Raw genomic sequence first — 17,500 nt, 5'->3', positions numbered from 1 at the left:
AATATTTCATCCAATCTTAATGTTCAGAAAAGCATTCAAGAATTCAAAAAACATTACCATACACACCTTATGGACAATTATGTCAACAATCCTACTTAACTTGACTTTATCTTATTGAATACGCATATATAGTTTAATTGTATGTCTAACGGCTATCGCACTACTTAATGATATATAACCACAATCAGTGTCCTGAATACTTTTTTTTTTTTTTCTTCTTCTTTTTTTTTTTGGGGGGGGGAGGCTTGGGAGGGGCTGTGTTTTTTTTGTTTTTGTTTTGTTTCTGGGTTGTTTTTTTTTTGGTTTTTTTTGTTTTTTGTTTTTTTTGTTGTTGTTGTTTTTTGGTTTTTTTGGGGGGGGGGTTGCATGGTTTGATCTTTTTCCTTCATGATATGATGATGTTTGTATCATGATTATGTAGATGTACATGTTTATTATGTAGATGTTTAAATGTGAATGTGAATGTCATGTCTTTATTTCTTCATCTCTTTGCTACTTTGTGGATGTTTTGATTCATTTTCATTTTCCATTTGCCCTGAGGCCTGGATGAAAAAAAGCACATGTATGCTTATTCCACTTCCCTCAATAAAAAAAACTTCGTTCGTTCGTTCGTTCTCTCTCTCTCTCTCTCTCTCTCTCTCTCTCGGTCTCTGTCTCTCTCTCTCTCTCCGCCACCAGCACCCATCCTGATTCTCTGTGTGTAGGACCAATGTATGTATGTGAGTCTCTCTCTCTCTCTCTCTCTCTCTCTCTCTCTCTCTCTCTCTCTGTCTCTCTCTCTCTCTCTCTCTGTCTCTGTCTCTGTCTCTCTCTCTCTCCGCCACCAGCACCCATCCTGATATTCCGGCTCTGTGGGTCTTTCAGCCACACGGTGTGTGACTGTCTTTCTCGTCGCTGATCTCTTCCGTGTGTGTGCGTTAATGTGTGTGTGTGTGTGTGTGTGTGTGTGTGTGTGTGTGTGTGTGTGCGTACGTTATTTTTGTGTTGTTTTATTTTATCTTATTTAAGTTTGTTTTTATTTTAATTTGTCTTCTTTTATTCTATCTTACTTGATTTTGAGGACAGTGTTATTGTTTTAAATCGAATTCAGTCTATGGGGGAGGCTTACTGCTGAACGTGAATAAGAATACCCACCCACCCAACCCCAAAATATAATACAAAAAATACCCAACGAATAAAACGAATAATACAATAAAAACAGAACAGAATTAAATTTCAAAAGAACCCCCCCGACACAATATTACGCTCTGCCATCGCACCATACCACTCTTTCCACACACACACACACACACACACACACACACACACACATCCCCTGTCACTAACCAAACCCAGGAGCGAACTACCACCACCCGATTTCTTCATTCACAAACCTCCTCACTCCTCACTCGTTGACTTACTCGCCCAAATACCTCCCCCACCCCCTCTCTCCCTTTCTCTCCGCCCATCCTCACTCTCTGTCCTACCCTACCCTACCCTACCCTACCCTACCCTACCCCCCCCCCCCCACCCCACCACCACCCTTTCACACTCAGGCGCTGTTGTCGTGCCTATCCCTCCTTCCTTCCAAGCTGCCAATTAGGTTCTCATCTGGCTGTCGATCAATAGCTAATCCCACACACATCAATATCTCGCCGGACTTGCCGCTACAAGAAGTGTGTGTGAGCTGGGGTGGGGGGTGGAAGGGAGGGGGGGATGAAGAGGGGTGTGTGGGGGGGGGGGGGGAGAGGGGTCGGAGGGGCGGGGGGACTCGATTACTACCTACTTTCTGTACGACGTCGGCTGTTGGCCAGCCTCCTCCCTTGCTTGCTTGCACCGTGCCTGTATAGTTGCAGAAGTCGGGAGGTGCTTGTTTAGGATCGGTATGTTGGGTGGTATGTGTGTCTTTCTTCCAGAGGCGATCGAAGACACGATTTGAAAGGATGTATGTGCAGGCTGGCTGGTTGGCTGGAGAGTTGCTTGATTGCTTGGTTGGTTGGATAGTGCATTTGGACAGATGTTAGTTAGTTAGTTAGTTGGTTGGTTGCATGGTTGGATGGTTGGTTGGCTGGTTAGCTGGTTGGTTAGTTAATTGGTTGGTCGGCTGGTTAGTTGGCTGCTTGGCTGTCTGGTTGGCTGGTTATATAGTGACTTGTTTCGTTGGCTGTTTGGTGACTTACGTGGCTTGTCGGCTAGGTTAGTTTGTTAGCTGGTTGGTTGCTGAGTGGTAAGTTAGCTAACGTGGTTGGCTGGTTGGTTATTGTTTTACGTCCATGGGTGGCTGGTTGGTTTACAGGTTGGTTGGCTCGTTAGCTTTTTGATTGGTCAGCTGGTAAGTTATATGGCTACTTGGTTGGTCGGCTGATTAGTTCGTCACGTGGTGGGTGGGCTTTCCCCAGGAGAGACAAGAGAGATGGGCACGGGGTTTGGGGTACGAGGGAGAATAGAGATGGGTGTGTGTGGGGGGGGGGAGATGCTCTCAAACACAACACTGACATCATCAGAAGCTACAACACGAAAAGATGGGCAAGGTGTGGGTGTGTGGATGAGGGGGTGAGGGTGGGGGACTTATGTCAGTAGATACTTCATCATTCAGTGTAACTGCAGACTTCTGTCAGCAGACTTCCCTTTCATCTCATGTGTCTATAGACCTTTGTGAATACACACCTCTTCATCTCATGTGTCTATAGACCTTTGTGAATACACACCACTTCATCTCATGTGTCTATAGACCTTTGTGAATACACACCACTTCATCTCATGTGTCTATAGACCTTTGTGAATACACACCACTTCATCTCATGTGTCTATAGACCTTTGTGAATACACACCACTTCATCTCATGTGTCTATAGACCTTTGTGAATACACACCTCTTCATCTCATGTGTCTATAGACCTTTGTGAATACACACCTCTTCATCCCTTGTTTCTATAGACCTTTGTGAATACACACCTCTTCATCCCATGTGTCTATAGACCTTTGTGAATACACACCACTTCATCTCATGTGTCTATAGACCTTTGTGAATACACACCACTTCATCCCTTGTTTCTATAGACCTTTGTGAATACACACCTCTTCATCCCATGTGTCTATAGACCTTTGTGAATACACACCACTTCATCTCATGTGTCTATAGACCTTTGTGAATATACACCACTTCATCCCTTGTTTCTATAGACCTTTGTGAATACACACCTCTTCATCCCATGTGTCTATAGACCTTTGTGAATATACACCTCTTCATCTCATGTGTCTATAGACCTTTGTGAATACACACCTCTTCATCTCATGTGTCTATAGACCTATGTGAATAGACACCGCTTCATACCACGCTTCCATAGACTTCTTTCTATAGATATGACATCATCCCACGTTTCTTTAGTCTCTGCCAGTAGGCTCTACTTCATCCAGTGTTTCTATAGACTTCTGTCAAAAGACACTTCTTCATCCCATGTGTCCATAGACTTCTGTCAACAGACACTTCTTCATCCCATGTGTCCATAGTCTTCTGTCAACAGACACTTCTTCACCCCATGTGTCCATAGACTTCTGTCAATAGACACTTCTTCATCCCCTGTGTCCATAGACTTCTGTCAATAGACACTTCTTCATTCCATGTGTCCATAGACTTCTGTCAATAGACACTTCTTCATCCCATGTGTCCATAGACTTCTGTCAATAGACACTTCTTCACCCCATGTGTCCATAGACTTCTGTCAATAGACACTTCTTCATCCCATGTGTCCATAGACTTCTGTCAATAGACACTTCTTCAGCCCATGTGTCCATAGACTTCTGTCAACAGAGTGTCCTTCATCGCGTGACAAAAGGCTGTGTCAGCAGACTTTTTCCACACCATGTTTCTATAGACCTTTGGTAATTGTCCCCCTTAGTTTCTCGTGTCTATAGACTTGTTGTCAGTAGACTCTCCGTCAGCTCGTGTGTCTGTAGACCTCTCTCTCTCTCTGTCTCTCTCTCTGTCTCTGTCTCTGTCTCTCTCTCTCTCTCTGTCTCTCTCTCTCTCTGTCTCTGTCTCTGTCTCTCTCTCTCTGTCTCTCTTCTCTCTCTCTGTCTCTGTCTCTGTCTCTCTCTCTCTCTCTCTCTCTCTCTCTCTCAATAGACAACACCTTCTTCCCACGTGTCTCTAGGCCCGCCAGTTGTCTCTTCTTTGTTTCGTGTGTCTACAGACCCTCTGTCAATAGAGTTTCTTTCATCATTCCGGTGTCTGTGCAGACATATTTCAATAGACTGCCCTTAATCTCGCGCGAGCGTAGACTAATCAAACTAGACTGTCTCCTGTTTTGCAGACATCTAACAGCGGACTCAACCCCCCCGCCCCTGCCCCCCGCCCCCCAACCCTCACCCCGCCCCACCCTCGGGCCCCCTCCACCTGTGTTTCTATAGGCTTTTGTCCATTGGCTTTTCTTCATCTCGTGTGTCCATAGACCTCTGTCCATGGACCGTTCACCATATCGTATTGCCATAGACGTCTGCCAGTAGACTATTATGTATCTAGTCATACATAGAAGTCTGTCAACAGACACAGTAATTCTCCTGTTTCTACACACTTCTGTCTGCAGGTTGGCTCCTCGTTCTGTCAACAGACACTTCAACATCTTAAATTCCTCTTGTTTCTATGGACTTCTGTCGTTACTGCCTGTTTCATCTTATATTTGTAGACTTTTCCTTATATCGTTTTACCAAGGACCTCTTTCAGTAGACTTTTCTTTATATCAGACTTTTCTACTATAGGTTATAGAAAGAAAATCCGTCTGTATCGCATTACCAAAGTTCTATGTCAGAAGCCCTTTTTTTTATCTCGCGTTTCTTTATACTTCTGTCAGTACACCTCACTTCATCTTCCGTAGATTTCTCGGAAGACTTTTCCTTATCCCATGTTCCTACATACTTCTGTCGGTGGACCTCTCTTCATATCAGACTTCTATGAATTATAGTCAGAAAATCCGTCTTTATCTCATTACCTAAAGATCTGTCATAAGACCTTTCTTTATCTGGCATTTCCACAGACTTCAGTCAGTATACATTCCTCCGTTTCACAATGGCATTGATCTATGTGAGTAAACCATTCTCCATTTTCGTGTTGTCATAGACCTCCGAGGCAATATTTCTACAGTATAATGATGTCCGACATTTTATCGCCCATTCAGCCAGGCACTTATTCTGCCCGTCTTCCCAACAAAGATGAACTTGGGGGTCTTAAGAAAGACACTGAAACCGTCTTACAATTCACCCGGCTCTCTCTCTCCCCCCCCCCTCTCTCTCTCCCTCTCTCCATCCCTTCCACCCCTTTTCTCTCCACCCCTGTCTCTCTCCCCCCCCCCCCTCTCTCTCTCCCTCTCTCCATCCCTTCCACCCCTTTTCTCTCCATCCCTTTTCTCTCCCTCTCCTTTCCTCATTCCTTCCCGACCAGGCAACAATATTCTTCTTACATTTCGATGTGTTTATGTATGTTCCTTTTTATTTTTTTTCTGCTCTTGTGTTTAATTACCATCATGCTTATCCCTATATCATTTAGCATTGTGTAAGGCAGACACTATCTAGGGCTGGGACTCGATAAGGGAAAAAACACCAGTGCTCATTTACAATACTTATAAGATTGATAACGTTTTTTGTCTTTTCTTGTCTTATCTTGTATCTCTCTCTGACGGGCGCAATAGCCGAGTGGTTAAAGCGTTGGACTTTCAATTTGAGTGTCCCGGGTTCGAATCTTGGTAACGGCGCCCAGTTTGCTTTGTAAACCCCATCCCCCGCCCGGCCCCCCTCCTGCCCACCCCCTCCCCCCAGCAAAAAAAATCCGCCAAACTGATAGCTTGCTGGGGAGAAACTGCACTTGTATACTTATTTTGCTGACCCCCCCCCCCCCCCCCCCCCCCCCCCCCACACACACACCCCTTGTACTTAGCTGCGCCCGAACCTCTCCCTGACTGTGACGACATCCCACGAAGATCATTTCTCATCGCCCGCGGGGTGGGAGTGGGTGTAGGGGTTGGGGGTGGACTTGTCCGCCGTCTGTGAAGGGGACAGAGGAGGATGGGGTGGAGGGTTCTGTCTGATGGGCAGACGCTGGACCAGTCCCTGTGGGGGTCTGTGGTGACTGCTTGATGTATGACTGTGTGGGGACTGGAGGATGGAAAGGGGGAGAGAAGGAGGAGGTGAGGATGGAAAGGGGGAGAGAAGGAGGAGGTGGAGGATGGAAAGGGGGAGAGGAGGAGGAGGTGGAGGATGGAAAGGGGGAGAGAAGGAGGAGGTGGAAGATGGAAAGGGGGACAGGAGGAGGAGGTGGAGGATGGAAAGGGGGAGAGGAGGAGGAGGTGGTGGAGGATGGAAAGGGGGAGAGAAGGAGGAGGTGGAGGATGGAAAGGGGGAGAGGAGGAGGAGGTGGAGGATGGAAAGGGGGAGAGAAGGAGGTGGAGGATGGAAAGGGGGAGAGGAGGAGGAGGTGGAGGATGGAAAGGGGGACAGGAGGAGGAGGTGAGGATGGAAAGGGGGAGAGGAGGAGGAGGTGGAGGATGGAAAGGGGGAGAGAAGGAGGAGGTGGAGGATGGAAAGGGGGAGAGGAGGAGGAGGTGGAGGATGGAAAGGGGGAGAGAAGGAGGTGGAGGATGGAAAGGGGGAGAGAAGGAGGTGGAGGATGGAAAGGGGGAGAGGAGGAGGAGGTGGAGGATGGAAAGGGGGACAGGAGGAGGAGGTGAGGATGGAAAGGGGGAGAGGAGGAGGAGGTGGAGGATGGAAAGGGGGAGAGGAGGAGGAGGTGGAAAGGGGGAGAGAAGGAGGAGGTGAGGATGGAAAGGGGGACAGGAGGAGGAGGTGAGGATGGAAAGGGGGACAGGAGGAGGAGGTGAGGATGGAAAGAGGGAGAGAAGGAGGAGGTGGAGGATGGAAAGAGGGAGAGAAGGAGGAGGTGGAGGATGGAAAGAGGGAGAGAAGGAGGAGGTGGAGGATGGAAAGAGGGAGAGAAGGAGGAGGTGAGGATGGAAAGGGGGAGAGAAGGAGGAGTGGAGGATGGAAAGAGGGAGAGAAGGAGGAGGTGGAGGATGGAAAGAGGGAGAGAAGGAGGAGGTGGTGGAGGATGGAAAGGGGAGAGAAGGAGGAGGTGAGGATGGAAAGGGGGACAGGAGGAGGAGGTGGAGGATGGAAAGGGGGAGAGAAGGAGGAGGTGAGGATGGAAAGGGGGAGAGAAGGAGGAGGTGGAGGATGGAAAGGGGGACAGGAGGAGGAGGTGGAGGATGGAAAGGGGGAGAGAAGGAGGAGGTGAGGATGGAAAGGGGGAGAGAAGGAGGAGGTGAGGATAGAAAGGGGGACAGGAGGAGGAGGTGAGGATGGAAAGGGGGAGAGAAGGAGGAGGTGAGGATGGAAAGGGGGAGAGAAGGAGGAGGTGGAGGATGGAAAGAGGGAGAGGAGGAGGAGGTGAGGATGGAAAGGGGGAGAGAAGGAGGAGGTGAGGATGGAAAGGGGGAGAGAAGGAGGAGGTGGAGGATGGAAAGGGGGAGGGGAGGAGGAGGTGGAGGATGGAAAGGGGGAGAGGAGGAGGAGGTGGAGGATGGAAAGGGGGAGAGAAGGAAGAGGTGGAGGATGGAAAGGGGGAGAGGAGGAGGAGGTGGAGGATGGAAAGGGGGAGAGAAGGAGGAGGTGAGGATGGAAAGGGGGAGAGAAGGAGGAGATGGTGGTGGATGGAAAGGGGGAGAGAAGGAGGAGGTGAGGATGGAAAGGGGGAGAGGAGGAGGAGGTGAGGATGGAAAGGGGGAGAGAAGGAGGAGGTGGTAGTGGATGGAAAGGGGGAGAGAAGGAGGAGGTGAGGATGGAAAGGGGGGAGAGAAGGAGGAGGTGGTAGTGGATGGAAAGGGGGAGAGAAGGAGGAGGTGAGGATGGTAAGGGGGAGAGAAGGAGGAGATGGTGGTGGATGGAAAGGGGGAGAGAAGGAGGAGGTGAGGATGGAAAGGGGGGAGAGGAGGAGGAGGTGGAGGATGGAAAGGGGGAGAGAAGGAGGAGGTGAGGATGGAAAGGGGGACAGGAGGAGGAGGTGGAGGATGGAAAGGGGGAGAGAAGGAGGAGGTGAGGATGGAAAGGGGGAGGGAAGGAGGAGGTGGAGGATGGAAAGGGGGAAAGAAGGAGGAGGTGAGGATGGAAAGGGGGAGAGGAGGAGGAGGTGGAAAGGGGGAGAGAAGGAGGAGGTGAGGATGGAAAGGGGGACAGGAGGAGGAGGTGAGGATGGAAAGGGGGAGAGAAGGAGGAGGTGGTGGAGGATGGAAAGGGGGAGAGAAGGAGGAGGTGAGGATGGAAAGGGGGACAGGAGGAGGAGGTGAGGATGGAAAGGGGGAGAGAAGGAGGAGGTGAAGATGGAAAGGGGGAGAGAAGGAGGAGGTGAGGATGGAAAGGGGGACAGGAGGAGGAGGTGAGGATGGAAAGGGGGAGAGAAGGAGGAGGTGAGGATGGAAAGGGGGAGAGGAGGAGGATGGAAAGGGGGAGAGAAGGAGGAGGTGGAGGATGGAAAGGGGGAGAGAAGGAGGAGGTGGAGGATGGAAAGGGGGAGAGAAGGAGGAGGTGGAGGATGGAAAGGGGCAGAGGAGGAGGTGGAGGATGGAAAGGGGGACAGGAGGAGGAGGTGAGGATGGAAAGGGGGAGAGAAGGAGGAGGTGAGGATGGAAAGGGGGAGAGAAGGAAGAGGTGGAGGATGGAAAGGGGGAGAGGAGGAGGTGGTGGAGGATGGAAAGGGGGACAGGAGGAGGAGGTGAGGATGGAAAGGGGGACAGGAGGAGGAGGTGAGGATGGAAAGGGGGAGAGAAGGAGGAGGTGAGGATGGAAAGGGGGAGAGAAGGAAGAGGTGGAGGATGGAAAGGGGGAGAGGAGGAGGTGGTGGAGGATGGAAAGGGGGAGAGGAGGAGGAGGTGGAGGATGGAAATGGGGAGAGGAGGAGGAGGTGGAGGATGGAAAGGGGGAGAGGAGGAGGAGGTGGAGGATGGAAAGGGGGGAGAGAAGGAGGAGGTGAGGATGGAAAGGGGGAGAGAAGGAGGAGGTGAGGATGGAAAGGGGGAGAGAAGGAGGAGGTGGTAGTGGATGGAAAGGGGGAGAGAAGGAGGAGGTGAGGATGGAAAGGGGGAGAGAAGGAGGAGGTGGTGGTGGATGGAAAGGGGGAGAGAAGGAGGAGGCGAGGATGGAAAGGGGGAGAGGAGGAGGAGGTGGAGGATGGAAAGGGGGAGAGAAGGAGGAGGTGAGGATGGAAAGGGGGACAGGAGGAGGAGGTGGTGGTGGATGGAAAGGGGGAGAGAAGGAGGAGGTGAGGATGGAAAGGGGGAGAGAAGGAGGAGGTGAGGATGGAAAGGGGGAGAGGAGGAGGAGGTGGAAAGGGGGAGAGGAGGAGGAGGTGGAAAGGGGGAGAGAAGGAGGAGGTGAGGATGGAAAGGGGGACAGGAGGAGGAGGTGAGGATGGAAAGGGGGAGAGAAGGAGGAGGTGGTGGAGGATGGAAAGGGGGAGAGAAGGAGGAGGTGAGGATGGAAAGGGGGACAGGAGGAGGAGGTGAGGATGGAAAGGGGGAGAGAAGGAGGAGGTGAGGATGGAAAGGGGGGAGAGAAGGAGGAGGTGAGGATGGAAAGGGGGACAGGAGGAGGAGGTGAGGATGGAAAGGGGGAGAGAAGGAGGAGGTGAGGATGGAAAGGGGGAGAGGAGGAGGATGGAAAGGGGGAGAGAAGGAGGAGGTGGAGGATGGAAAGGGGGGAGAGAAGGAGGAGGTGGAGGATGGAAAGGGGCAGAGGAGGAGGTGAGGATGGAAAGGGGGAGAGAAGGAGGAGGTGGAGGATGGAAAGGGGGAGAGGAGGAGGAGGTGAGGATGGAAAGGGGGACAGGAGGAGGAGGTGAGGATGGAAAGGGGGACAGGAGGAGGAGGTGAGGATGGAAAGGGGGAGAGAAGGAGGAGGTGAGGATGGAAAGGGGGAGAGAAGGAAGAGGTGGAGGATGGAAAGGGGGAGAGGAGGAGGTGGTGGAGGATGGAAAGGGGGAGAGGAGGAGGAGGTGGAGGATAGAAAGGGGGAGAGGAGGAGGTGGAGGATGGAAAGGGGGAGAGGAGGTGGTGGAGGATGGAAAGGGGGAGAGGAGGAGGAGGAGGAGGATGAGGAGAGAAGGAGGAGGTGGAGGAGGGAGATGGGAAGGGGGAGGAGGAGGAGGTGGGGGAGGTGGAGAGGAGGAGGAGGAGGAGGAGAGAAGAAGGAGGAGGGGGAGGAGGAGGGGGAGGAGGGAGAGGGGAAGGGGGAGGTGGAGGAGGAGGAGAGAAGAAGGAGGAGGGGGAGGAGGAGGGGGAGGAAGGAGAGGGGAAGGGGGAGGTGGAGGAGGAGAGAAGGAGGAGGAGGAGGAGAGAAGGAGGAGGAGGAGGAGAGAAGGAGGAGGAGAAGGGGGACGAGGACGGGAGTGAGAAGAAGGGGAACAAGAAAGAGGGGAAGGAGGGGGGTAGTAAGAAGGACAGGGAAGAGGGAAAGGAAGAAAAAGGAGGAGAGGAAAGAGGTGGATGAAATGAAGAAGAAAGGGAAAGTAGGCGAGGAGGAGTTCCAGAAAAAGAACAGGGAAAGGGGAGGAGGAGGAAGAGGAAGACGAGGATGGAGGAGAAAGGTAAGAGGAAGAAGAAGAGGGATTGCGGGCGTGGAAGAGGAGGACAAGAAGAAGAAAGAGGAGAATGAGGAGGACAAGAAAGAAGAGAAGAAGGAGAAGGAGAACAAGAAAGAGGCGGGGGGGGGGGGGGGTAGGAAGGACAGGAAAGATGATAAGGAAGAAAAAGAAGAGGAAAGAGGTGGATGAAATTAAGAGTTTGGGGAGGAGGAGTTCAAGAAAAAGAACAGGGAAAGAGGAGGAGGACGAGGAAAGAGGAGGAGGACGGGGATGGCAGGAGGAAGAAGAAGGAGGAGGAAGGAGGAGGAAGAAGGAGGAGGAGGAAGGAGGAGGAAGAAGGAGGAGGAAGGGGGAGGAAGGAGGAGGAAGAAGGAGGAGGAGGAAGGAGGAGGAAGAAGGAGGAGGAAGGGGGAGGAAGGAGGAGGAAGAAGGAGGAGGAGGAAGGAGGAGGAGGAAGAAGGAGGAGGAGGAAGGAGGAGGAAGAAGGAGGAGGAGGAAGGAGGAGGAAGAAGGAGGAGGAGGAAGGAGGAGGAGGAAGGGGGAGGAAGGAGGAGGAAGAAGGACGAGGAGCAAGTAGGAGGAGGAAGTAGGAGGAGGAAGGAGGAGGAGGAAGGAGGAGGAAGGAGGAGGAAGAAGGAGGAGGAGGAAGGAGGAGGAAGGAGGAGGAAGAAGGAGGAGGAGGAAGGAGGAGGAAGAAGGGGGAGGAGGAAGGAGGAGAAAAGGAGGAGGAAGAAGGAGGAGGAAGGAGGAGGAAGGAGGAGGAAGAAGGAGGAGGAGGAAGGAGGAGAAACTAGGAGGAGGAAGAAGGAGGAGGAAGGAGGAGGAAGACGGGGATGGAAGAGGAAGGTGAGAGGAAGAAGAAGAGGGATTGCGGGCGTGGAAGAGGAAGACAAGAAGGAGAAAGAGAAGAATGAGGAGGACAAGAAAAACAAGAACAAGAAGGTGGAGACAGAGGCAGACGAAGATGGACAGGAAGACTTTGGAACAGCAAGAGCATGTATGGTGACCAGTAAAGACTGAACCTGTGACAATAAATATCACTTCTTTTCAACAATTAATAGCAACTTGTACATGGTAAACATTTACCACTCACCAGCATACCAAAAAATAAAAGGGACATGTACAGTAATGGCTTACACTTTATTGATAATATCTCTAACATTACCTCTTATTAACGACAACCAGATTCTGTATGATAAACATGATCCAAACCTTAAAAAAAAGTCTCGTTCATTTTCTCTGGTTATCTCTGTATCTGTATGTGTGACAGACTTCATCACTATCGATTCTCCTTTCTGAGATCATAAAGGGATTCTGATTCTGATTCTGATTGTGGTCCTGATATCTGATGGCGGATAGCCTGCGCGGACTTGTGTATATGTATGAGGCTTACTGGGGCTTTCTGGAAGCAACGAGGCTGTGTGTGTGTGTGTGTGTGTGTGTGTGTGTGTGTGTGTGTGTGTGTGTGTGTGTGTGTGTGTGTGTGTAACTGAGCCTGTTTGATCCAACTAGCTGAATCCTCGCTGAGCCAGCCACGCTGACAGCTGAGGCCGGTCGATCACCTCCTTGACTGGGAAATCTTCACCGATTTGATGTGGTTAACCCGAGGAACTAACAGGCTGTGTCGCTGATTCTTGCAAATGATTCTTGCTAATGTTCGCTAAGCTTCACAGAACGAGCGCTGAAGTCTCACCAGCAGGTCTTAACGACGTCCAGCTATGGCTCCACTCCCAACTGACGTGATGTGGACATTGACCGCTGTGTGTGTGTGTGTGTGTGTGTGTGTGTGTGTGTGTGTGTGTGTGTGTGTGTGTGTGTGTGTGTGTGTGTGAACTCAGAACTGGTTTATTTGCCGTAAAACCCATCAAAGGAACTATGGACACGAAAACGTAACACAGCACACAGACAAAAGCAATACGTTGTGGGCACATGCAGGATCTTCTCCCACAAGACATAATTATTCATGGATTGCGAACCTTAAAGCACTCATATATTATATCATATCTTTTGTGCGTGCGCGTGCGCGCACACACACACACACACACACACACACACACACACACACTGCTCTTTGGTAAATACCAATACACCTCGACAACAACAAAATCCCGAAACACGATAAAGGTTTTTAAAACACACTGACAACAAAACTCGCACACAATGTCCGTTCCATCAATCAGCCTCGTTCCCCCTCCCCTCGACAGGGGAAACTCCTTGCTGACTTGATGCAGGATTACTGAGGCCAGGGGAAGCTGCCCAGCGAGGACACTAAGTCCTGGCTAAGCCTGACTGACTGACCGCTGCCGCCCCATCACGACGCTAACGATGTCTTTGCCGCGGTCATCTGCCCCTTGGAGTGGACGTGTCTCTGTAGAGGAACGGATTCATCTTCAGAGTGATGGGGGAAGGGGGGAGGGGGGGGAGGGGGGGGGAGGGACTCGCTATAGGGTCTTTGGAATGGCGGAGTCTGTGGTGACTGATATGGGGGAGAGGGGGTGGGGGAGAGACAACTGGCTATAGGGTCTTTGGAATGGCGGAGTCTGTGGTGACTGATATGGGGGAGGGGGGGGGGGAAGACAACTGGCTATAGGGTCTTTGGAATGGCGGAGTCTGTGGTGACTGATATGGGGGAGGGGGTGGGGGTGGGGGAGAGACAACTGGCTATAGGGTCTTTGGAATGGCGGAGTCTGTGGTGACTGATATGGGGGAGAGGGGGTGGGGGAGAGACAACTGGCTATAGGGTCTTTGGAATGGCGGAGTCTGTGGTGACTGATATGGGGGAGAGGGGGGGGGGGAGAGACAACTGGCTATAGGGTCTTTGGAATGGCGGAGTCTGTGGTGACTGATATGGGGGAGGGGGTGGGGGTGGGGGAGAGACAACTGGCTATAGGGTCTTTGGAATGGCGGAGTCTGTGGTGACTGATATGGGGGAGAGGGGGTGGGGGAGAGACAACTGGCTATAGGGTCTTTGGAATGGCGGAGTCTGTGGTGACTGATATGGGGGAGAGGGGGGGGGGGAGAGACAACTGGCTATAGGGTCTTTGGAATGGCGGAGTCTGTGGTGACTGATATGGGGGAGGGGGTGGGGTGGGGGAGAGACAACTGGCTATATGGTCTTTGGAATGGCGGAGTCTGTGGTGACTGATATGGGGGAGAGGGGGTGGGGGAGAGACAACTGGCTATAGGGTCTTTGGAATGGCGGAGTCTGTGGTGACTGATATGGGGGAGAGGGGGGGGGGAGAGACAACTGGCTATAGGGTCTTTGGAATGGCGGAGTCTGTGGTGACTGATATGGGGGAGGGGGGGGGGGGAAGACAACTGGCTATAGGGTCTTTGGAATGGCGGAGTCTGTGGTGACTGATATGGGGGAGGGGGGGGGGGGAAGACAACTGGCTATAGGGTCTTTGGAATGGCGGAGTCTGTGGTGACTGATATGGGGGAGAGGGGGGGGGGGAGACAACTGGCTATAGGGTCTTTGGAATGGCGGAGTCTGTGGTGACTGATATGGGGGAGGGGGGGGGGAGACAACTGGCTATAGGGTCTTTGGAATGGCGGAGTCTGTGGTGACTGATATGGGGGAGGGGGGGGGGGGGAAGACAACTGGCTATAGGGTCTTTGGAATGGCGGAGTCTGTGGTGACTGATATGGGGGAGAGGGGGGGGGGGGAGACAACTGGCTATAGGGTCTTTGGAATGGCGGAGTCTGTGGTGACTGATATGGGGGAGGGGGGGGGGAGACAACTGGCTATAGGGTCTTTGGAATGGCGGAGTCTGTGGTGACTGATATGGGGGAGAGGGGGGGGGGGGAGAGACAACTGGCTATAGGGTCTTTGGAATGGCGGAGTCTGTGGTGACTGATATGGGGGTGGGGGGGGGGGAGACAACTGGCTATAGGGTCTTTGGAATGGCGAAGTCTGTGGTGACTGATATGGGGGAGGGGGGGGGGGAGACAACTAGCTATATGGTCTTTGGAATGGCGGGGTCTGTGGTGACTTCTGGGTGTCTTCAGACTGATGGGGGGGGGGGAGGTGGGGGGGGGGGGGGAGACAACTAGCTATATGGTCTTTGGAATGGCGGGGTCTGTGGTGACTTCTGGGTGTCTTCAGACTGATGGGGGGGGGGGGAGGTGGGGGGGGGGGAGACAACTGGCTATATGGTCTTTGGAATGGCGGGGTCTGTGGTGACTTCTGGGTGTCTTCAGACTGATGGGGGGGGGGGGAGGTGGGGGGGGGGGGAGACAACTGGCTATATGGTCTTTGGAATGGCGGGGTCTGTGGTGACTTCTGGGTGTCTTCAGACTGATGGGGGGGGGGGAGGTGGGGGGGGGGGAGACAACTAGCTATATGGTCTTTGGAATGGCGGGGTCTGTGGTGACTTCTGGGTGTCTTCAGACTGATGGGGGAGAGGGGGTGGGGGAGAGACAACTGGCTATAGGGTCTTTGGAATGGCGGAGTCTGTGGTGACTGATATGGGGGAGGGGGTGGGGGGGTGGGGGAGAGACAACTGGCTATAGGGTCTTTGGAATGGCGGGGTCTGTGGTGACTTCTGGGTGTCTTCAGACTGATGGGGGAGAGGGGGTGGGGGAGAGACAACTGGCTATAGGGTCTTTGGAATGGCGGAGTCTGTGGTGACTGATATGGGGGAGGGGGTGGGGGGGGTGGGGGAGAGACAACTGGCTATAGGGTCTTTGGAATGGCGGGGTCTGTGGTGACTTTGGGTGTCTTCAGACTGATGGGGGAGAGGGGGTGGGGGAGAGACAACTGGCTATAGGGTCTTTGGAATGGCGGAGTCTGTGGTGACTGATATGGGGGAGAGACAACTGGCTATAGGGTCTTTGGAATGGCGGGGTCTGTGGTGACTTCTGGGTGTCTTCAGACTGATGGGGGGGGGGGGGAAGACAACTGGCTATAGGGTCTTTGGAATGGCGGGGTCTGTGGTGACTTCTGGGTGTCTTCAGACTGATGGGGGGGGGGAGGTGGGGGGGGGAAAGACAACTGGCTATAGGGTCTTTGGAATGGCGGAGTGTGTGGTGACTGATATGGGGGAGAGACAACTGGCTATAGGGTCTTTGGAATGGCGGAGTCTGTGGTGACTGCTGGGTGTGGGTATGCAGCATTTACGGCTTTGGGGGAGGGGGAGGAGGGGGGGGGAGTTTCGATGATAGAAAGATGGGAGGAAGAAAGGAAGAGATGGGGGAAGGATGAGAGAAAGGAAGAAGGAGTGTGTGTGGGTGTGGGGGGGGGGGGGGGGACCGGGAGAAGGTGTCACTAGATATCCCTTGAGAGTCCTCTCTGTGTGTAAATATGTCTTTCTCTCTTTCTTTCTGTGTATCTCTCTCTTTCTCTTTCGATCTGTCGCCTCTCTCTCTCTCTCTCTCTCTCTCTCTCTCTCTTCACGCCCCTCTCTCGCTCCTCCCAGACTCCTTTGCCTGTATGTTATTCACTACTTCTTTTGTTTCACTATTTGGTAGTTCATTGTCGTGCTTTGTTTCTTTGTTTGCTTTACATCCCTCCATTCTTTGCCAGGCGACAGAATGTTACAAGTGTTTGCTTTACATCCCTCCATTCTTTGCCCAGGCGACAGAATGTTACAAGTGTTTGCTTTACATCCCTCCATTCTTTGCCCAGGCGACAGAATGTTACAAGTGTTTGCTTTACATCCCTCCATTCTTTGCCAGGCGACAGAATGATACAAGTGTTTGCTTTACATCCCTCCATTCTTTGCCAGGCGACAGAATGTTACAAGTGTTTGCTTTACATCCCTCCATTCTTTGCCCAGGCGACAGAATGTTACAAGTGTTTGCTTTACATCCCTCCATTCTTTGCCCAGGCGACAGAATGTTACAAGTGTTTGCTTTACATCCCTCCATTCTTTGCCCAGGTGACAGAATGTTACAAGTGTTTGCTTTACATCCCTCCATTCTTTGCCCAGGCGACAGAATGTTACAAGTGTTTGCTTTACATCCCTCCATTCTTTGCCCAGGCGACAGAATGTTACAAGTGTTTGCTTTACATCCCTCCATTCTTTGCCAGACGACAGAATGTTACAAGTGTTTGCTTTACATCCCTCCATTCTTTGCCCAGGCGACAGAATGTTACAAGTGTTTGCTTTACATCCCTCCATTCTTTGCCCAGGCGACAGAATGTTACAAGTGTTTGCTTTACATCCCTCCATTCTTTGCCCAGGCGACAGAATGTTACAAGTGTTTGCTTTACATCCCTCCATTCTTTGCCAGACGACAGAATGTTACAAGTGTTTGCTTTACATCCCTCCATTCTTTGCCCAGGCGACAGAATGTTACAAGTGTTTGCTTTACATCCCTCCATTCTTTGCCCAGGCGACAGAATGTTACAAGTGTTTGCTTTACATCCCTCCATTCTTTGCCAGACGACAGAATGTTACAAGTGTTTTCTTTACATCCCCTCCATTCTTTGCCCCAGGCGACAGAATGTTACAAGTGTTTGCTTTACATCCCTCCATTCTTTGCCCAGGCGACAGAATGTTACAAGTGTTTGCTTTACATCCCTCCATTCTTTGCCCAGGCGACAGAATGTTACAAGTGTTTGCTTTACATCCCTCCATTCTTTGCCAGACGACAGAATGTTACAAGTGTTTGCTTTACATCCCTCCATTCTTTGCCCAGGCGACAGAATGTTACAAGTGTTTGCTTTACATCCCTCCATTCTTTGCCCAGACGACAGAATGTTACAAGTGTTTGCTTTACATCCCTCCATTCTTTGCCCAGGCGACAGAATGTTACAAGTGTTTGCTTTACATCCCTCCATTCTTTGCCAGACGACAGAATGTTACAAGTGTTTGCTTTACATCCCTCCATTCTTTGCCAGACGACAGAATGTTACAAGTGTTTGCTTTACATCCCTCCATTCTTTGCCAGACGACAG

Source organism: Babylonia areolata, chromosome 1 (genome assembly GCF_041734735.1).
Source record: "Babylonia areolata isolate BAREFJ2019XMU chromosome 1, ASM4173473v1, whole genome shotgun sequence".
Taxonomy (NCBI): domain Eukaryota; kingdom Metazoa; phylum Mollusca; class Gastropoda; order Neogastropoda; family Buccinidae; genus Babylonia; species Babylonia areolata.
The sequence above is the reverse complement of the archived record's forward strand: the minus strand, read 5'-3'. Positions refer to the sequence as shown.